Genomic DNA, 24,724 nt, shown 5'->3' on the forward strand with positions numbered 1-24,724 from the left:
GTTGTAAGATGAAATCTCTCCCAATCCTTCTGCAATTGGTCCATTTGGGGACAAGCAGGAAATTACTAAGCAATGGTTGCACCATTGTGAGATTTCATTCTTTCCTGGAGTTGTGTTTTATTTAGACTTCTATTTAAAACTAATTTATTTCAAGCAAAACAAAAACAAAAAATAACATTTTGAACAGGAATAAACTAGTTGGCTTAATTTCCTACAATGCACCAGGCTCCCTACTTCATTCTTACTGCACAGTCGGGTCTCCTGGTACCAGTCACACTGAAGGTATTAGTACCTCCCAGGAAGGGCAGTATAGTTCCTCTGTGGGAAGATATTTCTCTCTTTCACACACACACACACACACACACACACACACTTAACAATACAACTATTGTATGTGGCAATACAATATTTCTCCTAATTTTCTCAAAGAAATATTCCAAGCTCTTGTCTCCCATCAATCCCCAACTCCTCACCTGAGAAAATCTGAAGTGCCCTCGGGGACTTGGGGATACAGGAGAATGACTGAGAGAAAACCCCCACGTGGTTGAAGGCACAGAAAGTGAGCAGCCCATGGGGGCTCCTGTCCCACAGACACCACGTTTCCTCACTCACCAGTCACATCCTGGCTCAGCACATCCTGCATCTAGGGACCCTCCCCTCTCCCCTGGCTCCAACCTTTCCTCACTTTTCACTCAGCTAATTTCACCTCCCAGAAGCTCTTCTTTGCAAGGACCTGCCTATCTGTGTTGCCTCTTCTCCCTTCCCATCCTCTCCCAGCCTCTGGGTGGCCGTCTCATTCCAGAAAATCCTTTTTGCTCAATCATTCTCTTCATGCCTTTTTTTTTTTTTTAGACAGAGTCTCGCTCAGTTGCCCAGGCCAAAGTGCAGTGGTGTGATCTCAGCTCACTGCAACCTCCGCCTCTAAGGTTCAAGCGATTCCCCGCCTCAGCCTCCGGAGTAGCTGGGACTACAAGTATGTGCCACCACACTCAGCTAATTTTTATATTTTTAGTAGACGTGGGGTTTTACCATGTTGGCCAGGCTTGTCTCAAACTCCTGACAGCAAGTGATCTGCCTGCCTTGGCCTCCCAAAGTGCTGGGATTACAGGCGTGAACCACCGTGCCCGGCCCCTCATGCCATTTTTGAACTGAGACCAAACTCACTACCTCCAATTAAAAGACCTTAATCCCGACCAATATGCTCAGCAAACAGTAAATGTGGCCATCTCCCTCCTCATTGTCTAAGTGCTTACTTTTCCTCAAGCATCAACATTCATCTATTTTTACACCCTTTTCTCAGTTTATGTTTCTATTCTTTACATGTATTCCTTTTGTAAAACTATCATTGGAAATGTTTCTAATTATTTCTAATGACAGTAAAACATTTCTGCTATATTATGGGCTTCAGTGGGCTGGTCTAGGAGTCTTAAACACCATTTTATAGCAGTTTCTACAAGAAAATGTATTTCAAATTCAAATAGCTGAGTTGTAAACTTCAAAAACACAAACCTTTTAAAATCAGAGAATGCTGATCAATAAGACATTCTGAGACCGTGAGACTTAAGGTAATTGCCTGTTACAAAATAAACAAGATGCATAATTACCTCTTTTAATGGATCTTCTTCTTTCATTCAACGAAGGCCTCCAACGGGTATCTAAACAGGAGTTGGAGCCAGCTGCTGTCTTTGCCATTGTGAAGAGAAAGCTTTAAAAATACACACAGGGACAAAGAAGAAACAAGACAAGGATGCTAAGGAAAGTGACTGTGCAAAGAATTTCAAATATGGGAAACAATAACTGACAGAACACAATGAACAGTGAAACAATTCTTGAGGATTTCTTTTTAATGGAAAGTTCATTGTTATGCAAATGCACATCCACATGTTATCGTTTTGTTTGTTTGTTTGAGACAGGGTCTCCCTCTGTCACCCAGGCTGGAGTGCAGTGGCGCAGTATCAGCTCATTGCCTCCCAGGCTCAAGCGATCCTTCCACTACAGCCTCCTGAGTAACTGGGACTACAGGCGCCCACCACCACACCCAGCTAATTTTTGTTTTTTGTTTTTTGTTTATTTTAATAGAGACAGGGTTTCGCCATGTTGCCTAAGCTGGTCTCAAACTCCTGAGCTCAAGTGATCCACCCACCTCGGCTTCCCAAAGTGCTGGGATGATAGGCGTGAGCCACCATGCCTGGCAACATTTTATCATCTTTCTTTTTTTTTTTTTTTTGGTAGAAAGAGCCTTACTCTGTCTCCCAGGCTGAAGTGCAGTGGCAGGCTCACTGCAGCCTCTGCCTTCCGGGTTCAAGTGATTCTCCTATCAGCTTCCCTAGTAGCTGGGATTACAGGCGTGCATTACCGTCCCCAACTAATTTTTGTAGTTTTAGTAGAAATGGGGTTTCACCATGTCGGCCAGGCTGGTTTCCAATTTCTGACCTCAAGTGATCTGCCGGCCTCAGCCTCCCAAAGTGCTAGGATTATAGCTGTGAGCCACCACGCCTGGCTTTATCATCTTTTTAAAGACATAGCCACATGAGGCCGGGCGCGGTGGCTCACGCCTGTAATCCCAGCACTTTGGGAGGCTGAGGAGGGTGGATCACGAGGTCAGAAGATCAAGACCATCCTGGCTAACATGGTGAAACCCCATCTCTACTAAAAATACAAAAAATTAGCCGGGCGTGGCAGCGGGCGCCTGTAGTCCCAGCTACTCGGGAGGCTGAGGCAGGAGAATGGCGTGAACCCAGGAGGCGGAGCTTGCAGTGAGCCGAGATCGGGCCACTGCACTCCAGCCTGGGTGACAGAGCCAGACTCCATCTCAAAAAAAAAAAAAAGAAAAAAAATATACAGTCATCCCGCTCTGCTAGCAAACATTAAACTTACTTCCTTTATCTTTCTGTATATTTGCACCCTTGAACTCACTTGTCTTCATCCTCTCCCCTCCTCCCCACTCTCCCTTCCCAGTCTCTGTTATCTGTTTTTCTACTTTCTACCTCCATGTGTTCAAATGTTTTAGCTCCTACATGTAGTGAGAATGTGCAATATTTGTCTTCTTGTGCCTGGCTTATTTCACTTAAGATAAGGTCCTCCATTTCCATCCATGGTGCCTCAAATAATTTAATTATTTCTTTTTTATGGTAGAATAGTATTTCATTTTGTATACATAGTACATTTTTATTTTTATTTTATTTATTTAGAAACAGAGTCTCGCTCCGTCGCCCAAGCTGGAGTGCAGTGGCACGATCTCAGCTCACTGCAACCTCCGCCTCCTGGGCTCAAGTGATTCTCCTGTCTCAGCCTCCTAGTGGCTGGGACTACAGGCACCCGCCACCACACTCAGCTAATTTTTTTCTTTTTAGTAGAGATGGGATTTCACCATGTTGGCCAGGCTGGTCTCCAACTCCTGACCTCAAGTGATGTACCCGCCTCAGCCTCCCAAAGTGCTGGGATTATAGGCATGAGCCACCACACCTGGCCCATACTACATTTTTTAATGTATTCATCTGTAGACAGACACTTAAGTTAATTTCATATCTTTGTTATTGTGAACAGTGCTGCAAATAAAAATGCAAGTACAATTTCATTGGCCGCTAGAGTCATATAGCAAAGTAGGAATGAAGTGAGATCTTTCCATGTGCCATGAAAGAGCAAAGCAGGAAATACTTAGTTTGCACAGAGCTGATAATTCTCACAGAAAATGACATTCATTCCAGTGGAAGACAGCCAAAGCTGACAATGCTAAAGAACTTGACTCTACCCTGGGTCTGAATGAGACCCCCTGAGATTAAGCAGAATGACAAACTGGTAAGAGCTGTAATTTTTTTGCACTTTAATTGATAAAAGAAATTTTAATTCTTGGACTTTGATTTCTTCCTGGGAATTTAGTAATGGGAAAGCTTCAAATGTTTATTGTTTTAAAGTGGGATGATTTTATTTTGCTGATGTTATATTACTTAAGGTGTTTTTATGTCATCATCTGGGCTCTGATATTCTACATCAGCTACCACAGCTAGGCATAAATTGAAATGTAAAACAGCATAGCGATTTACTTTCAGCCAAGAGTGCAGAACAGCCTTGTTGGTAATTTAATTCATGTTCCTTTTCCATCCCATTTCAGATCCTTCCATTAGCAGAAGATAAACCTCCTACCTGTGGTCACAGGAGAACACTCAGAGGAGCCATGGTTATATTAGGAATGTGTTCTTAGGAAGGCAGAAACGGGAACATCTGGAGAAACTGATGGTCTCCTCCACCGAGGGAAGTCGCCACACTGGACATGGAAAACCCTAAGGATGAATAAAGGAACAAAAAGTTGGGGAATAGCAAGGAAAGGCACTACTTACTCCCTTGGGTGAGTTGTACCAAGGTCTAGGCTTGGAGGGATGTTACTGAGAAGCCCAATGGCTGCCATAGGTCCAGGCTATAATCCCTAGTGGGGGTTTATCATTAATAAAGCTAATTTACAATCTCCATCTGCATGGAATAAACACTGCATTTGCTTCTCAAATGATTTGAAAGTTGGAAGTCAGAGAAAAGCTGTAATTTAAACCACAACAGAGACCTTTAGGAAAACTTAAAGCAGGATACTTATTTCAAATATAATCTTAGAAACTCAAACTATAAAACAGATCAAAGTGGAGTTCTTTTAGTGAAAGGGGAGAACCGCGAGTTGTGGAATCCATCCACTCAGCATCCCCCTTGCCTCCTTTGGGGTCTCTTGAGTGCTCCTCTGAGCACAGCTTGAAAATCACTGCCTTAAGGAATCAGAACCACTGGCCACTTTCCATGACAAAGAGGCAGTCAGAAGAGCCTAACTCCTTCATTATCCCAGAAAAAAATACTTCCAACTTCTCCTTTCAGAGCATTACAAGAATGAGGACTCTCCATTTCCTCGCGGTCAATATTGCGCACTCTTTAAGTTCAATATGCAGAAGAATCACCTGGCATTCCTGTTTGCCATATAGATTCCTAGGCCCCACCTGCAGAGGTAATAGTCACTGTTTCTAGGGATGATTTTCTTTTTCTGTTTTTTCTTTTTTTGAGATGGTACCTCCCTCTGTCGCCCAGGCTGGAGGGCAGTGGCGCAATCTTGGCTCACTGAAACCTCCGCCACCTGGGATGAAGTGATTCTCCTGCCTCAGCCTCCCAAGTAGCTGGGGGTTCTGCAGGTTCAGGAGGAACCTGCACTTTCAAAAGCACTCAGGTAAATCTAGGTTTGTCATCCTGAGGACTACACCTTGAGAAATACAAGAGTCAAAAAGAAAACTAATGGAGAATATATTGAAAGTATCCAGTGGGCCTGGATTATGAAGAGACTTGAATGCCAAGCAAAGACATTCAGACTTTATTCCATGAACAGCAGAAAGCTACTGAAGTTATTTGAGCAATAGGGTAGTATCAGCAAAGGTGAACTTCAAGAAAGTCAACCTGGGCCCCGCACGGTGGCTTACGCCTGTAATCCCAGAACTTTGGGAGGCCAAGGAGGGTGGATCACTTGAGGTCAGGAGTTTGACATCATCCTAGCCAACATGGTGAAATCCCTCTCTACTAGAAATTTTAAAATTAGCCTGGTGTGGTGGCGGGCACCTGTAATCCCAGCTACTCGGGAGGCTAAGGCAGGAGAATCACTTGAGCCCGGGAGGTGGAGGTTGCAGGGAGCCGAGATCGCCCCACTGCACTCCAGCCTGGTTGACAGAGGGAGATTCCATCCCCACCTCCACCCCCAAAAAAAAGAAAGAAAAGAAAAAAGAAAGTCAATCTGAAAGTAGGATGTGAAAATAATAGGAGAAGGAAAAATAAGGTAAGAGGCTGTCGTGTGGGTCTGAGAAAGAAATGAGGAGTTTCCAGATTTGGACAGTGAAGGTGAAAATCAAAAGAAGAGAATAGGTTATAGTCTTTCTTCTATGGAACTGTAAGAAATAAATTTCTGTTGTTGAAGCCACCCAACCTATGGTATTTTCTTATAGCAGCCTGAGCTTACTAAGATAGTCTGCAAAGAATCAATATGATTTGGCAGAGGTTGGAACTGAATATTAAGAGGAAAGATAGATTCAAATATGAGGCCAGGGTTTCTTATCCAAACAGAAGGCGAGATGGTTGTTCCTTTAACAGAAATGGGAAGGAAAGAGATTGGACTTTGGGACTGTATTGGGCATGCCAGCCATTGTGCTGCTCAGCCGCTGGCCCTGCTGAAGTAGTAAGGGCAGTTCTCAGGAGCCACATAATCCCTCCAACCACAACTGGTCAAGCAAGTGTGGACCCCTGACCTAAAGGCAACCAACCTATAGATTGACCAGAAACCTCGGCATTTCCCTAGTTCAAAAACATAGCACAGCCAATCAGATTACCTGTCTCAGGAACTTGAGGGGAATAAAAGCAAGGAAATGAAGCTGTCAAGTGTAGATAACCCTGAAAAGATATTGAGAAGGATCATGGGCTGAGTGCAGTGGCTCACGTCTGTATTCCCAGCACTTTGGGAGGCTGAGGTGGGAGGATACTTGAAATCAGGAGTTCAAGACCAGCCTGGTCAACATGGTAAAACCCTGTCTACTACAAAAAAAAAAAAAAAAAAAATTAGCCAGGCGTAGCAGTGCATGACTGTAGTCCCAGCTACTCAGGACTCAGGAGTCTGAGGCAAGAGAATCACTTGAACTTAGGAGGTGGAGGTTGGAGTGAGCCAAGATCCTACCACTGCACTCCAGCCTGGGTGACAGATTGAAACTCCATCTCCAAAAAAAAAAAAAAGGGTCATGAACTTAAGAACCATAAGCATAAGTAAAATGAAGATGCAGAAACTGTGAGAGAAAGGGAAGACCTAAGCTAGCAGCTAAGACATGAGGAAGCAGACGTGCAGAAAGTGAGTCTCACCAACAGCACTAGAGTAGAACTGAGGTCCCATAACTGGGTGTTTTGGGATTCCCTCCTTACCTGGCACATAGTAAGCACTCAAGAAGCAGGTACTTTTAGAATTTAAAATAGAGGCCATTTGAGTCCTGCTCCATTCCCCAGTTCCTGCTCTTCTTAAATGCTTGATGTCCACTTTCACCAGGTTCCCAGGCACATTCATTTCACAACATACCGCCTCATTGCTTGGCAACTTGAATGAAAATTTGGTCATAGTCAAGCAAGTGTGTAAGGCAAGGACATACGGTATGTAGGGAACTTTCAGAAAATCAAGGTATAGAAGAAAAGACTGCTGGAAACAGAACTGGAGCTCAGGAGAGAGTCAAGGCAAAATGTTGATTTGAAGGTCATGTCCACAAAGCATTAAGTAAGGGCCAGATAATGACAAAGCAGATCACATATATCGCAACAAGAAGAAAGACAAGCATAAATCCTGAAGAAACTCTTCATTTAGAGGGTGGGAAGAGAAAGGAGGCAAAAGAGACAGAATCCATCTTTGTGAAGGCCTCAGTCTATTTTTGCACCAGGTTTATCCATGATGATTTGCATTGATTATATGAACAGAGCTGCTTTTATCCTATACGACTCAGTGGTTAATGGGAGACCCGCTTTCCCTGGTTTCATATTTTCACATAAAGGAAGTTGGTTGGGAATTGCTCTCAGAATCAACACCTGTGGGATAATGGAAGGAAGCAGGATTACAGTGTCTTAGTCTGCTCACTCAAGTTGTCATAACAAAGAACCGTAGTGGCTTAAACAGCAAACATTTATTTCTCACAGTTCTAGAGACTAGGAAGTCCATAACCAAGTCAGTTCCTGATGAGGGTCCCCTTCCTGGATTGCAGAGGCCAGCTTCTCACTAGATCCTCACATGGCAGAGAAAGAATATCGCTCTCAGGCCAGGCACGGTGGCTCATGCCTGTGATCCCAATACTTTGGGAGGCCAGAGAGGACAGATCACCTGAGATCAGGAGTTTGAGACCAGCCTGGCCAACACAGTAAAACACTGTCTCTACCTAAAATACAAAAAGAAAACAGGCATGGTGGCGCATGCCTGTAATCCCAGCTACTCAGGAGGCTGAGGTGGGAAAATCACTTGGATCCAGGAGGCAGAGGTTGCAGTGAGCTGAGATGGCACCATTGCACTCCAGCCTGGGCAACAGAGTGAGACTCCATCTCAAAAACAAAAAAAAGAAAGAAAAGAATATTACTCTCTCCTTCTCTTTTTATAAAGACACTATTCCCATCATTAGGGGCCCACCCTCACAACCCCATCTAAACCTAATTACCTCCTCAAAGACCCCCACTTCCCAATACCATCACATTAGGGGTTAGGACTTCCATCAGTGAAATTTGGGAGGACACAATTCAACCCATAGCACAGAGGAAGAGGGGAGGCTGCAATGCAAACACAGCAAAGCTTCACAGGACTGCCAGATTTAGCAAATAAATATACAGGATGCTCACTTAAATCTGTAAGGTGGGGCAAAGTAGTTCATGCCTATAATCCCAGCACTTTGGGAGGCGGAGGTGAGCAGATAACTTGAGCCCAGGAGTTTGAGACCAGCCTGGGCAACATGATAAAACTCCATCTCTACAAAAAATTAGCCACGCATGGTGGCGTGCACCTGTTGTCCCAGCTTCACAGGAGGCTGAGGTGGGAGGATCATTTGAGCCCTGGGAGGTCAAGGCTGCAGTGAGCTGTGATTGTGCCACTGTACTCCAGCCTGAGTGACAGAGTGAGACCTTGTCTCAAAAAAAAAAAAAAAAAAAGACCGGGCGCAGTGGCTCATGCCTGTAATCCCAGCACTTTGGGAGGCCGAGGTTGGCAGATCACGAGGTCAGGAGATCGAGACCATCCTGGCCAACATGGTGAAACCTCGTCTCTACTAAAAATACAAAAACTAGCTGGGTGTGGTGGCACATGCCTGTAATCCCAGCAACTCGAGAGGCTGATGCATGAGAATCGCTTGAACCCAGGGGCAGAGGTTGCAGTGAGCTGAAATAGTGCCACTGCACTCCAACCTGGAGACAAAGTGAGACTCTGTCTAAAAAAAAAAAAAGAATGTTAGATAAACAGCAAAAATAATAATAAATGTCCCATGCAATATTTAGAATCTATAAATACCAAAACAATTATTTGTAGTTTACCTGAAATTCAAATGTAACTCAGCATCCTGTATTTATTTTATCTGGAAACCCTAAGGCCTCAGCCACCCCACAGGGCACTCTGAAGCTGGGCTAGTTCTTTTTTTTGTTTTTTTTTTTGTTTTTTTTTTGAGATGGAGTCTTGCTCTGTCGCCCAGGCTGGAGTACAGTGGTGTGATCTCGGCTCACTGCAAGCTCCGCCTCCCGGGTTCATGTCATTCTCCTGCCTCAGTCCCCCAAGTAGCTGGGACTACAGGCGCCCGCCACCATGCCCGGCTAACTTTTTTGTATTTTTTAGTAGAGACGGGTTTTCACTGTGTTAGCCAGGATGGTCTCGATCTCCTGACCTCGTGATCCACCCGCCTCGGCCTCCCAAAGTGCTGGGATTACAGGTGTGAGCCATCGCACCCAGCCAAGCTGGGCTAGTTCTTTTAGCCTATCCTGAGTTAGGTAAGGGCACAGAATCTTTAAGTATGAATATCGTAAATTATGTAAATAAGTATGAATATTGGCAAGGTGGATTTATACCTCCACATAGACCAGTCATTGGATGCAGCTGCCCCTAGGAGGAGGGCAGAACTTTGAGTAAGGTGGTTCTCGTCGGCCACAGACAGTTCCTGGAAAGTGCCAGCTGCTGGAGAGTGTCAGCCAACTATAATCCCAGCAGCTGGAGGGGTAAGTCCTTCAGTCCTGGAGGGAGGATCTGTGTGGTGTAACAGTTACCTACAGCTCTCTCCCCAATTAAAACCTCCGACGATACATAATTTATTTATTCCCTTCTGTGTTTTCAGCAATATGCTAGGCCCTAAAGTCACCTCTCCTCTAATTGTAAACTGTCAGTTAATGAAAAGAAAGAGAGAGAAGCAAATCTAAATATTTGGTCATTTTTAATATTGAAAGTCTCATTTATTTTCCTTGGTTTTCTGAGATGGATGGCTCCTGTGATACCTTTTCTTTTAAAAGATATTTTTCTGATGATACAATTAATTCTCCATCCATTTCTAATAAAATAATTTACAATAAACTAGGAAAAGATATTTTCTTTTTCTTTTCTTTTTTTTTTTCAGATAGAGTCTCACCTCTGTCACCCAGGCTGGAGTGCAATGGTGCGATCTCAGCTCACTGCAACTTCCACCTTCCGGGTGCAAGCAATTCTCCTGCCTTAGCCTCCCAAGTAGCTGGGATTACAGATGCCCACCACCACACCCAGTTAACTTTTGTATTTTCAGTAGAGACAAGGTTTCACCATGTTGGCCAGGCTGGTCTCGAACTACTGACTTCAGGTGATCTGCCCGCCTCCCCCTCCCAAAGTACTGGGTTTACAGGTGTGAGCCACCACACCCGGCCTGAAAAGGGGTTTCTAACAAAAACCTAAAATAAGTCTTGTTCTTTTTTTTAATTTGACTCTTTGTAGAATTTAACTCTTTTATTATGGAAATTTTCAAACATACACAAGCATAGAGAAAATAGATTAATGGTTGCTATGGACCTGTCATTATCTTCAACAATAATCAACATTTTGCCAATCTCCAAACATCATTCTAAAGAACAAAACATTAGACCACATCTCCACAGAACTCAGAAACAACACATAATGATGCCTACTTTTATCATCGATAGTAGACATTGTCCTAGAGTTACCAAGCAATGCAAAAATACCAGAAAAAAAAAAGAAATAAGTATGAATATTGGCAAGGTAGATTTAAACCTAGAAAATCCAATGAATCACAGGTAATCTATATGGACTAATTAAAACTTTCAGAAAGGAAATAAGATTAACATATAAAAATCTACAGCTTTTCTAAAATCAGAAAATATCTATTTAAATATGTAATAGAAAAGAAAGCTATATTCAATTTCAATAGACCTTGGGTTATTTAGGAAAAAAACTTAAAAATATGAAAGCTGTTGCCAGGCATGGTAGCTTATGCCTGTAACCCTATCACTTTGGGAGGCTGACGTGGGTGGATAACCTGAGTACAGGAGTTCAAGAACAGCCTGGGCAACGTAGCGAAACCCAGTCTCTACAAAAAATCAGCCAGGTGTGGTGGCACATGCCTGTAGTCCCAGCTACTTCGGAGGCTGAAGTGCGAGGATCACCTGGGCCTGGGCAGTTGAGTGAGCAGAAATTGTGCCACTCCACTCCAGCCTGGATGACAGAGTGAGACCCTGTCTCAAAAAAAAAGAAAAGAATATTGTTGAGGATAACCATATAATTTTAATGAAGGCCATAAAAGATATTTCTAAATGAAAAGACTCAATAGTATGCAGATATTATACCCCCAAATTAAATAACAAATGTAACATAATTTTTATCAAAATTACAACAGGATACTTTATAGAAGTAGCAAGTTAATTTTAAAGTTCATCTATGAGTTGTGCCAAAAAAGTTAAGGTTCATTAGAAAAAGAACTTTACCAGATGTCAACTATGTTGTAAAGTCACAATAATTGAAATAGCACTGGGAAAAAAATAGACCAATAGATCAATATGAATAGAATAAAAAGTACAGAAAATATATATATATATATACACACACACACATATATATGTGTGTGTGTCCATTTGTGTGTGTGTGTAATCTTAGTATATGTTAAAGGAGACATTTAAATTACTTGGGAAATGACAGACTAATAGATAGTGTTGGGACAAGGAGCTATCCATTTGGAAGAAAAAAAACAAATTAAATCCCTTTCTAAGACTGGGCACAGTGGCTCATGCCTGTGATCCCAGCACTTTGGGAGGCCAAGTGGGGCAGAACGCCTGAGGTCAGGAGTTTGAGACCAGCCTGGCCAACATGGTGAAACCCTGTCTCTACTAAAAATACAAAAAATAGCTGGGTGTGGTGGCCGGTGCCTGTAATTCCAGCTACTTAGGAGGCTGAGACAAGAGAATCGCTTGAACAAAGGAAGCAGAGGTTGCAGTGAGCCAAGATGGTGGCACTGAACTCCAGCCTGGGCAACAGAGCAAGACTCCATTTCAAAAACAAAACAAAACAAATCCCTTTCTCATACCATACATAAAAATAAATTTGTCTGTTTGTTTGTTTGTTTGTTTTTTGAGACAGGTTCTCACTCTGTTGCCCAGACTGGTTACCAGTGGCATGATCTTGGCTCACTGCAACCTTTGCCTCTTGGGCTCAAGCGATCCTCCCACCTCAGCCTCCCAAGTACCTAGAACTGAACTAAAGGTATGTGCTACCATGCCTGTCTCATCTTTGTGTTTTTGTAGAGACAGGGTTTTGCCATGTTGCCCAGTCTGGTCTCAAACTCCTGAGCTCAAGCGATCATCCTGCTTCAGCCTCCCGAAGTGTTGGGATTATGGGTGTAAGCCACTGTGCCCGGCCTCAATTTTATTTTATTGAACCATATGAAATTGCCACTCCTGTTTTTACAAAATGGTTGAATATCAGCAAATTCATATGGCTCGAATTAATTAAATAGTTTCCTGATTTGCACACATCATCAATTCGAACACAAAGTTGTGAAGCAGGCCGGGTGTGGTGGCTCATGCCTGTAATCCTAGCACTTTGGGAGGCCAAGGCAGGTGGATCACCTGAAGGCAGGAGTTCAAGACCAGCCTGGCCAACATGGCAAAACCCCATCTCTACTGAAAATACAAAATTAGCCAGGCGTGGTGGCAGGTGCCTGCAATCCCAGCTACTAGGGAGGCTGAGGCAGGAGAATCACGTGAACCCGGGCGTGCAGAGATTGCAGCGAGCCAAGGTCACACCACTACACTCCAGCCTGGGTGACAGAGCAAGACTCCATCTCAAAAAAATAAAAATAAAAAATGAAAACGTTGTGAAGCAATGTCTTATTTAAAAATTAACCATTAAACATGCTAATTGAGAAGATTAAATGGCTGATTTCATTATGGGTGGACTAGACTGGGACACTATTTTTTCTGCCATAATAAGAAAATGCCCACGTTATTGAAAGCATTTTTTAGAAACTGGGTTGCTAAAAAAAAAATGCTACTGCTGAAGCACAGAAACATGGGGAGAAACTCAAACTTTTCCCAAAAGGTCTTTCAGTATTTCAGCACTACAGGTGTGGGTGGACAGAATAGCTCATACAGAAAGAACCCAAACTGAAAACCTAACTTTCAAATCACACCCACATGTTAAGCTGGTGCAGCAGCCTCCCCAGATAAAGGGAAAATGACCCTTCTCTGCACAGCACTCAATGGCATAAAGATACTCGGATTCTTAAACTTACAGAAGACAGGACCGTCTAGTGGGTTGAAAATACTTAACGTTCCATTGACTCGCCTCTGATTCCTCATGCGGCCACTGAAATCTCATGCATTTGTCAGCTCAAAGTTCGGAATTCTACCCAGTTTTGAGACTACTATCTTGTATTTCTTTGCAGTTAATTTTTTGCATAGAGATTTATTTCCCTCTGAATTCTAGCCTGTTGCCTTGCAGGTTTCTTGCTGCCTTCCCTTCCCCAGATAATAGCATCCTACAAAGTTTGGTGCTATTTCTAAATCCACTGTAGATACCTCAGTCTTACTATTTCCTAGGCTGTCAGCTCATATGGTAGCCCTCAAAGTTTAATGCTTTTTGCAGTGATACCATCATCAGTTTCTAAATACCTCCTTTCTTCAGATTAACTAAAAAATAACAGTGTAACGCTATTTGCCTTTGGTTATTTAATTTAATTTTATTTATTTATTTATTTATTTAAGAGAAGTCTCACTCTTGTCCCCCAGGTTTGAGTGCAATGGCTTTATCTAGGCTCACTGCAACCTCAGCCTCCCGGGTTCAAATGATTCTCCTGCCTCTGCCTCCCAAGTAGCTGGGATTAAGGCACCTGCCACGATGCCCGGCTAATTTTTGTATTTTTTAGTAGAGATGCGGTTTCACCATGTTGGCCAGCTGGTCTCGAACTCCTGACCTCAGATGATCCGCCTGCCTCGACCTCCCAAAGTGTTGGGATTACAGGTGTGAGCCACCGCGCCTGGTCTGGTTTTAAACATATTATAACTACTTCTTTATGGACATCTCCAGAGAAGGAACTATAATTCTTTTTTACATGTTGAAATGTTTGTGGATGTATTTTCAAATCTTCAGTCTAGAAGAAACACAGGTAGCATAAAAGTCAGGAATCCTGATATGAGGTTGCAGTCACACAGCCTTCATTGCCAGAGCCTCCACTCATATTATTTTTTCATGTTTTCTGTTCCATTTAACAACAGTTTCCCATAATCTCTGGAGGTCCAATCTCAATTGCCTTCCTTCTCGATCTTTCTTCCAGCCTGTTCTCCCCTAACTTGATATTTCTGTGGTCAGCTTGACTTGCACCACTGTGTACTGACATGCAGCCTCTCGAAAGAGGAAGCCCTCCACACAGCACCTGCCCTGCCTTGTTCAGATACTGACCATTAAAGTATGCTATTTTTTTGTTTGCTTAACTGAAACAGTGCACTACTATCTGAAAAAAAAAAGTAGAAATAGGTCTACGTTTGTCTGAATTTAGAGACACTTTTGCCTCACCATCTGCATCGTGAGTTAAATTTTAAGTGTTACAATAGCTTCAGACCCCAACAAAATAGAAAAGTTAGTTCAATCTAGTCACTGCCCCACCTCAAGCAACACTAGGGTTTGAAGCTATCCTCACCCCTTTGGAAGCCTCCTCCATCGTGCCAGGGTTTGGGGGGAAAGTCAAACATTATCTTCCAGAGGAAACACTAGGTGGGCACCCCGGCTCGAAACCTTCTGGTTTCCCATTCCCAGGTCCCGCTCCAGCGCTTCCTCTGAGCTGCTCTTCATTCTCCAGCTGCCCTCCAGACCCGTGGAGGCAGTATGGGAACCCGAGGAGCCATTTGCAGTCACTGTGCTGTCCCCGTAGGTCAATGTGAGTTCGCCTTCAGTAAGAATAAAATCAGAGTTTCCCTCTCTCAGTGGCTTTTGGTTATCGTACACCTCCATGACTGGTCAGACATCGAGCTAGCAAGCTACACCAGGCGGGAGAGTGGCGGTTAGGAGAGCCGCTGTGTCTACACCAGGCGGGAGAGTGGTGGTTAGGAGAGCCGCTGTGTCTACACCAGGCGGGAGAGTGGCGGTTAGCGGGGAGCCGCTGTGTCTACACCAGGCGGGAGAGTGGCGGTTAGCGGGGAGCCGCTGTGTCTACACCAGGCGGGAGAGTGGCGGTTAGCAGAGAGCCGCTGTGTCTACACCAGGCGGGAGAGTGGCGGTTAGCGGGGAGCCGCTGTGTCTACACCAGGCGGGAGAGTGGCGGTTAGCGGGGAGCCGCTGTGTGTGAGGATGGGCTTCAGGTAATTACGATCAAAGCTGTACCGCAGCCTGAATATCCACGTACTCTCCTGTTTTGTCCGGTTTCCTCTGGCAGAATCTGGGCTGTCCCCTTGTAAGACTTGAAAGCTGTGGTTGTTGGCTGGTGGATCTTGATCGGGGTCAACACCAACTCTGAAGTACTGCCAGTGGTGTTCATTGTGGTCCTCTTTGGAGGGCTCCTCGAGGCCAACTCTGATATTAAGCCATGACAACATGGGTGTCGTGCCTCCTCCAATGATCCAGATGGTGAAGAACACGATGAAAGGCATGGTGGTGAACATCATGTGGCGAGCATAGGATGCCGTGTCACGGATGGCCAACGCAAACGCCATTGCTCCTGAGGCCTGAAAACATCATCATGTGTTGGAAATTCCAGCCAATCTTATGCCTTCTGCCCAAGTTGAGGAAGAGGGAGAGCAGGTCGATATGGGCAGCTCTGCCCAGGAAAACGGCAACGAAACCTCCAATGATGAAAATGGGGCTGAAAACACGCTTCTGGAAGGTAAATAGCACCAGGACCATGCAGAAGAAGATGAAGTTTTCTGCCAGGAAATGTAACACCTCAAAGAGCTGCTTGGTTTGACTTCTTGATTCCACGGACAGATTGTTGTAGGTGTAATGAGCTTGTGTGATTCCACAGAAAAGGACAGCTACAACGCCTGTAAATTCGTAGGCTTCTGCCAAGAGAAACGTGCTCCAGGACACGAGGAAGAAGAGCGCCCTCTCCAGCAGGGGGAAGCAGTCCAGTTTGGTAAACTTGGTCACCAGTCACAGCTCCCATGGTAAAACAGCCACTAAATATGCCTAGAAAAATGCCAACTGACTTTAAAAAGACAGCAGCATCAAAGGCGTGAGTTGAAGTTCAGTCCTGCTGACTGGCAGGCAACAATAGATGAGGAAAGTACAAGGGCAACAACGTCATTTAGGATGCTCTCTCCAAACAGAAGTACATAAAGATCCATGTCTGCATGCAATTCATTAAATATCGCCAGCACAGTCACTGGGTCAGTGGCAGAGATGATTGCTCCTAAAAAGAGACAATGTGCGTAGTAAAATTTATCTGAGAGCTGTCCCATAATCTTCATGAGCTTCACCATACCATACATGAGATTTCCAATAAGGAAGCATGAAACAACAGTCCCCAAGAAGGTGTGACCTGAGATTTCCAAAAAAGTGTCTCTTTAAGCTGTATCCAACATGGAAAATAACTGGAGGCAGAAGAATGTTGAAAAATACCTCTGGGTTGAATGTTACCTTCCATAGCGTGTCATTCTGCTCTACGCTGTTGATCTTGCCAGGGCTGATCTCTCCTTTCAGAGTGTATTGGAAGAACTTACCTCTGACATTGACTACTAAAGTGCTGAAGGCCCGATCTTCCCGAGTGCAGTTCAATGATTTGCGGCCACTGGTGGAAGGGGTACCATACCTCAGGATCACCCCAACGGTAAGCCCACAGATCATGGCCAGCCCGGTCTCATGCAGTAAGTGCACCCGGCAGTGCTTGAAGAGCCATATGGTGAGGATGGTGAGCGTGAGCAGCAGGACGAAGGTGAGCAGGCTCACACTTCTTGATTCCACGGACAGATTGTTGTAGGTGTAATGAGCTTGTGTGATTCCACAGAAAAGGACAGCTACAACGCCTGTAGAATCAGGCGGAGGTGGAATCAGGCGGAGGTGGCTCTCCTCCGCCTCCTTCCCAGAGGAGGAGGCCGAGGCCGAGGCCATGACTCGAAGTCCCCGACCCAGCAGCAGCTGCAGCAGCATCTGCCGCCGCGGCAGCGCCTAGGCAACCCGACCCGGGCCTGGGCGCGCCGCGTCACCGGGCTCCATGGTCCCGGAGCCGCCCGCGCCTCCTCTGCCCGGGGACCGGCAGCACCACCACAGCTCCTCCTCCTACTCGCGCCGAGTCGGAGCTGGGCCCAGAGCAGCGCCTCCATTCGTATTTAAAATGTAGTTTTTAGAAGAATAACCAAGGCCGGGCGCAGTGGCTTACGCCTGTAATCCTAACACTTTGGGAGGGTGAGGCGGGTGGATCACTTGAGGTCAGGAGATCAAGACCAGCCTGGCCAACATGAAGAAACTCCCGTCTCCACTAAAAATACACACACACACACACACACACACACACACACACACACACACACACACACATTAGCCGGGCGTGGTGACAGGCGCCTGTAATCCTAGCTACTTGGGAGGCTGAAGCAGGAGAATCGCTTGAACCCAGGAAGCAAAGGTTGCGGTGAGCCGAGATGGCGCCATTGCACTGCAGCCTGGGCAGAAAGAGCGAAACTCTGTCTCGAAAAAATAAAAAAAAGAATAACAGAAAAAATGGGAAAATTTATTTAAAACCTTGGAGGGAGAAAGCTATCTTTACAAAACAGAGAGCCAAATTCATTCACGGATGACAGAAGGTACATAAAGTCGAGAAGTATCTGAATTATTACATAAAATATTTGCAACTGGTATAACAAAAATGTATACCTCACTTTATTTTTTATTTTTTTATTTTAGTTATGGAGATAGAGTTTCGCTCTTGTTGCCCAGGCTGGAGTGCAATGGCGCGATCTTGGTTCACTGCAACCTCTGCCTCCTAGGTTCAAGTAATTCTCCCGCTTCAGCCTCCCAAGTAGCTGTGATTACAGGCACGCGCCACCACGCCCAGCTAATTTTTGTATTTTTAGTAGAGATGGGGTTTCACCATGTTGGCCAGGCTGGTCTTGAACTCCTGCCTTCAGGTGATCCACCTGCCTTGGCCTCCCAAAGTGCTGGGATTACAGGCGTGAGCCACCACACCCGGCCTATTTTATTGTTTATACATATATTTAACATTTTATCTGAATTATCTAAATTTAGCTAAATATTTTAGATATATGTTTATATAAAGAACCTATTGATCAGGCCAGGCACATGGCTCATACCTGTAATCCCAGCACTTTGGGAAGTTGAGGCAGGCAGATCACCTGACGTCAGGAGTTCGAGACCACCTGGCCAACATGGCAAAACCCTGTCTCTACTAATACAGAAAAATTAGCTGGGTGTAGTGGTGCACACCTGTAGTCCCAGCTACTTGGAAGGCTGAGGCAGGAGAATTGCTTGAATCCAGGAAGCAGAGGCTGCAGTGAGCTAAAATTGCTCCACTGCACTCCAGCCTGGGCAACAGAGCGGGACTCTGTCTCAAAGAAAAAAAAAGAACATACTGATCAATAAAAAACAACCAAGTAGAAATCTACTATTCAATTAAAAATAACCCGGCCAGGCACAGTAATCCCAGCACTTTGGGAGGCCAAGACCGGAGGATCACGAGGTCAGGAGATCGAGACCATCCTGGCTAACACGGTGAAACCCTGTCTCTACTAAAAATACAAAAAATTAGCTGGGCGTGGTGGTGAGCACCTGTAGTCCCAGCTACTGGGGAGGCTGAGGCAGGAGAATGGTGTGAACCCGGGAGGCGGAATTCGCAGTGAGCCGAGATCACGCCACTGCACTCCAGCCTGGGTGACAAAGCGAGACTCTGTCTCAAAAATAAAATAAAATAAAATAAATAAAAAACATAAAATAACCCAGTTAAAAAATGGGTAAAGAATATAAACAATTTGCAGATTTGTTTATATTTGTTTATACTGCAGATTTGACAAGATACAAATGTTCAAAACCACATATAAAATGTTCATATGAATAAAACAAATTAATAAAATAATGAGAAATAAATCAAGTTAATAAAATCAGTGAATGAAATATGAGATATCAATTTTTGATCATGACTTTAAATCAGAAATTGAGACGAGTCTGCAGTTTTACCCCACCTGCAAGCTAACAACTTTTAGCCTACCACAGTTTTTGGGTTTTGTTTTGTTTTCTTCTTTTTTGAGATGGAGTCTCACTCTGTTGCCCAGCAAGGAGCACAGTGGTGTGATCTCGGCTCACTGCAACCTTTGCCCACCTCCTGGCTAGGATTATAGGCATCTGCCACCATACCCAGCTAAGTTTTGTATTTTTAGTAGAGACGGGGTTTCACCATGTTGGCCAGGCTGGTCTTGAACTCCTGACCTCTGGTGATCCACCCGCCTCGGCCTCCCAAAGTACTGGGATTACAGGCGTGAGCCACTGTGCCCGGCCCACAGTTTTTATATCTATTTGCTGATAGAAGATAAAACTCCTAGAAAAACAAGATGCTCTGATCAGCAAATACATGTATAAAATCTGTTTGGTGCTTATGTTCCTAATTTTAAGTTAATTAATTGGCATTCTGGTATATGCAACGGTCTCTTATAAGTTTGGTTAGAGTGAGTCAGTTGCCAAGAGTATAGTATGATCAACTCTGAATATTAATTAACTGATAAAGTGAAATCCTTGCACCTGCAAGACTGAAAACAGCGAGTACTCAAGGTACTGTCAACCTATCTGGACAGCCTTTCCCAAAGACATCTACCTCTCTGACCCCTTGCATGCCTTCATGAAACCAAAACATTTTCAGCTGTTTCTCTCTTGAGATTATTTCTCTCATCATCATAGTTATTTCCATTTTGTCAGTATCTCTGTTGAAAGGTATCATCCGAGGCCGGGCGCAGTGGCTCACACCGGTAATCCCAGTACTTTGGGAGGCCAAGACAGGCAGATCACGAGGTCAGGAAATCCAGACCATCCTGGCTAACATGGCAAGACCCCATCTCTACTAAAAAATACAAAAAACTAGCCGGGCAAGGTGGCAGGCGCCTGTAGTCCCAGCTACACAGGAGGCTGAGGCAAGAGAATGGCATGAACCTGGGAGGCGGAGCTTGCAGTGAGCTGAGATCGGGCCACTGCACTCCAGCCTGGGTGACAGAGCAAGACTCCGTCTCAAAAAACAAAAAAAAAAGAAAAAGGTATCAGCCGGGCTGGGCACGGTGGCTCACACCTGTAATCCCAGTACTTTGGGAGGCCAAGGCAGGTGGATTACCTGAGGTCAGGAGTTTGAGATCAGCCTGGCCAACATAGTGAAACCTCGTCTCTGCTAAAAATACAAAAAATTAGCCAGGCGTGGTGGTGGGCGCCTGTAATCCCACTACTAGGGAGGCTGAGGCAGTAGAATCGCTTGAACCCAGGATGCAGAGGTTGCAGTGAGCCAAAATTGTGCCATTGCACTCCAGCCTGGTCAACAAGAGTGAAACTCCATCTCAGAAAAATGTAAAAAATAAAAGGTATCATACAAATTTGAACACAATACTGCAGATGCAACCAAAACAGCACAGAATGTATGCACTGGATGCCATTTTTGTATAAATGTACCCTAAATCTGAATTGAGGGCTTTTTGCAAGCTGCTATACTTGTAGAATCCTATCAAGCTTGTATATAACTCCAACTTCCAAGTCTTTTTCACACAGGAAGGTAACACAGTAAAAGTAGATGAGAGCTTATACTCTGGATTCATACTTCCTGAGTTTGAATTCCTGCTCTGCCATGTGCTGACTGTGTAACCATGGACAAGTCACTTAATCCTCTAAATCTTAGTTTTCTCATCTGTAAAATAGGAATGATGAGCATATCTGCCTCAAAGCGTTGTTGTAAAGATTAAGTAAATTGCCTCAATTAAAATACTCTGTACAGGGCTGAGTGTGGTGGCTCATACCTGTAATCCCAGCACTTTGTGAGGCCGAGGTGGGAGGATCACTTGAGCCCAGGAGTTCGAGAACAGCTTGGGCAATATAGCAAGACCCCATCTTTACAAAAAAAGCAAAAAAATTAGCTGGGCATGGTGGCACATGCCTGTAGTCTCAGCTACTTGGGAGGCTGAGGTGGGAGGATTGCTTGAGTTCAAGAGGTCGAGGCTGCAGTCACCGATGTTCAGGTCACTGCACTCCAGCCTGGGTGACAGAGCAAGACCCTGTCTCAAAAATAAAATAAAACAAGTAAAATACTTGGTACAATGCTGGCCATATCCCATGAACCCTCATTGTATGGATATATTTCATCATACTTAATCCTCCCAGGAATTCTATGGGGTACATACTACTGCATTCACTTTACAGATGAGAAATCTGAGATTTGTAGAGTTTAAGTACTTTGCCTTAGGTCAACTAACTGCTAAATGGCAGAGCCAGCCAAAGTTGTAATAAGACCTGCCTGACACAAAAGACCAAGTTCTTTTTCTTGTACCATTTAGTAACCTTCTTCCCCTTCCTGTGTTTCTACTTTTTTTTTTTTTTTTTTGACAGTCTTTCGACCTCCTAGACTCAAGCGATCCTCCCACCACAGCTTCTGAGTAGCTAGGACCACAGGAGCATGCCACCATACTTAGCCAATTTTTGTTTTGTTTTCTGGTTTGGGGAGTTTTTTTGGTAGAGATAGGGTTTTGTCATGTTGCCCAGGCCAGTCTCAAACTCCTGAACTCAAGCAATCCACCTGCCTTGGCCTCCCCAAGTGCTGGGATTAAAGGCAGGAGCCACTTCTCCTGGTCTATACATTTTTTAAGCTTTCACATAGCACAATACAGAGGTTAAGAACAAAAGCTCAGCTGGGCTTGGTGGCTCACGCCTGGCTCACGCCTGTAATCCCAGCACTTTGGGAGGCCGAGGCCGGTTGATTACCTGAAGTCAAGAGTTCAAGATTGGCCTGACCAACATGGCAAAACCCCTTCTCTACTAAAAAATACAAAAATTAGCCAGGCGTGGTGTACACACCTGTAATCCCAGCTACTAGGGAGGCCGAGGCCGGAAGAATTGCTTGAACCTAGGAGGCGGAGGTTTTAGTGAGCTAAGATTGCACCACTGCACTCCAGTCTGGGGGACAGAGCAAGACTCCATCTCAAAAAAAAAAAAAAAAAGAACAAAAATTCCAGACTGGGTGCAGTGGCTCGCACCTGTAATCCCAGAACTTTGGGAGGCCGAGACAGGAGCACCACTTGAGCCCAGGGGTTCGAGGGCAGCCCGGGCAGCATAGGGAGACTCTATGTCTACAAAAAATTTAAATATTTGCCAGGTGTTGTAGCATGCACCTGTAGTCCCAGCTCCCAGTTACTTGGGAGGCTGAGGTGGGAGGATCTGCTTGAGCCTGAGAGGTCAAGGCTATAGTGAGCCATGATCATGCCACTGCACTCCAGTCTGGGTGACAGAGTGAGACCTTGTCCAAAAAAAAAAAAGAGAAAAGTGTGCCCGCTCTAGGGATAGACTGCCTTGTTCAATGATCTTGAATGAATTATTTAATCTCTATTTACAAAATCTGGGACAAGTCACTTAACTTCATCAAGTCAGTTTCCCCATCTGTAAAATAAGAATTTTAATAGTAATATCAGCCGGGTGCAGTGGCTCACGCCTGTAATTCCAGCACTTTGGGAAGCCGAGGTGGGTGGATCACCTGAAGTCAGGAGTTCAAGACCAGCCTGGCCAACATGGTGAAACCCCATCTCTACTAAAAATACAAAAATTAGCCGGGCGTGGTGGCAGGTGCCTGTAATCCCAGCTACTCAGGAGGCTGAGACAGGAGAATTGCTGGAACCCAGGAGGTGGAGGTTGCAGTGAGCCAAGATTATGCCACTGCCCTCTAGCCTGGGCGACAGAGTCAGACTTCATCTCAAAAAAAAAAAAGCATTTTAATAGCAATATCTACACTCAGGAGTTTCAGCACTGATTAAATGAGATAACATTTAACACAGTGCCCACCCATTTGCTAGCGAACAATAGATTTTACCTCTATTATTCCCTCTCCATTTTATATTGCTGGTTTCAGACAAGTACTTTGAGTGGTCAAAGTAATTCTGAATCCCAGAAAATCCATGCAACTCCTGATTATCAAAATATTCTCCTTTAAGTGCTCACATATCATCTGCTTAGTAAACCATCCTAGAGCATTCCTAGAAATTAACATTGAATTCACAAAGGTTTTCCTACATCTAAGATAGAAGTCAGATTGCATCTAGAGTTCTTTCCCTCACTTTTATGAACTGTGACATGATCATATTGAAAAGAGAAATGAAGGACATTGTAACTCATTAAATGCATGATAAGACCCAGAAATAATAGAAAGTTGACTTCAGCTGTGATTCATCAGAGGTTCTTTGCATCAGTTCCTACCACTTTACCACAATTCACTTCCCATATTGCTCAACCCTATATATTTATCACTGGCAACCCACATTTGAGGCCAATGATTACAAAATGTTCTTTTGTACATCAACTCAGCTGCCAGGAGCCCACCCCCACCCCCACACTCAGCAGAGTTGGTTCAGATAACTAAGCTTTTGATATTTCAAGGCTGAAGGAAAATAACTCAATCCCCACATAAGTCCTGTGAGATATTTATTACTGTTCCCATTTTTACTGCTGAGAAAGATGGGGCTTCTCAAGGCCATTATTCGTATTTTACCCAAAGTCACAGAGTTATTAGGAATGCAGATAAATGTTGACCCAGATCTCCCACCATGCCACTACAGGTTGAAGGAGCCACAGGCTGCAAACAGCAGTGTTTTCCCAAACTGCTTATCCATCCATGAACCACTCACAGCATTTTTGCAATATCTCCCTACCTCCTATGAAATTAAGTTTTTTAATCAATGCACTTTTTGCTGCCTAAATAAATTTAGGGACTATTAGTCTAAACATTAACAGCTGAGAAATCACAAGTTTTATAATACCATCATGTTTATTTTGTGTAATATATTTTTAAATGGCCAGGCACAATAGCTCACGCCTGTAATCCCAGCAATCTGGGATACCGAGGCAGGAGGATCACTTGAGCCCAGGAGTTCAAGACCAGCTTGGGCAACATAGAGAGACCCCTGTCTCTACAAAAAAAATATATATATATATATATTGTTTAAATTATCTGGGCATGGTGGTTCACATCCATAGTCCCAGTTACTTGGGAGACTGAGGTGGGAGGATTTCTTGAGCCTGGAAGGTTGAAGCTACAGTGAGCCATGATCTTGCCACTGCACTCCAGCCTGGGCGACAGAGTGAGACCATGTCTCAAAAATAAATGAATGAATGAATGAATGAATGAATAAATGCATTAGATTCCTAGGGCTACCATAACAAATCATTACAAACCTAAGTGGCTTAAAACAACAGAAATGTATTCTCTCACAGTTCAGGGGGCCAGAAGTCCAAAATCAAGGTGTTGATTTTCTGGAGGTTCTCAGGGAAAAATTGTCTGATGCCTTTTTCCTGGCTTCTTGGTGTTCTCGGCTAGCAGACATCATTCCAATCTCTATCTCCATAGTCACATGACCTTTTTCTCCCTGTGTGTCTTTGTGTCCAAATATCCCTCTTCTTTCTTTTATAAAGATACCAGAGATCCAGATCCTTGTTTAATTACATCTGCAAAGGCCCTGTTTCCAAATGAGGTCATGTTCTGAGGTTCTGGTTAGACATAAATTCTGAAAGGGAGATTATTCAGTCCAG

General features: G+C 44.3%; 1 long non-coding RNA gene and 1 pseudogene across 1 annotated transcript; both read right to left on the reverse strand.

Moving 5' to 3' along the window:
• Positions 1-1,607: 1,607 nt before the first annotated feature.
• LOC693271 (uncharacterized) lies at positions 1,608-24,555 on the reverse strand. Its single transcript, XR_003720769.2, has 3 exons — positions 24,408-24,555; positions 4,144-4,280; positions 1,608-1,705 (listed from the first exon to the last, which is right to left on the reverse strand). It is a non-coding gene; the product is annotated as an uncharacterized LOC693271 (long non-coding RNA).
• Positions 14,714-17,176, reverse strand: LOC114669777 (sodium/hydrogen exchanger 7 pseudogene; annotated as a pseudogene).
• Positions 24,556-24,724: the final 169 nt, after the last annotated feature.

This window comes from Macaca mulatta, chromosome 11, assembly GCF_049350105.2.
Source record: "Macaca mulatta isolate MMU2019108-1 chromosome 11, T2T-MMU8v2.0, whole genome shotgun sequence".
Classification (NCBI taxonomy): domain Eukaryota; kingdom Metazoa; phylum Chordata; class Mammalia; order Primates; family Cercopithecidae; genus Macaca; species Macaca mulatta.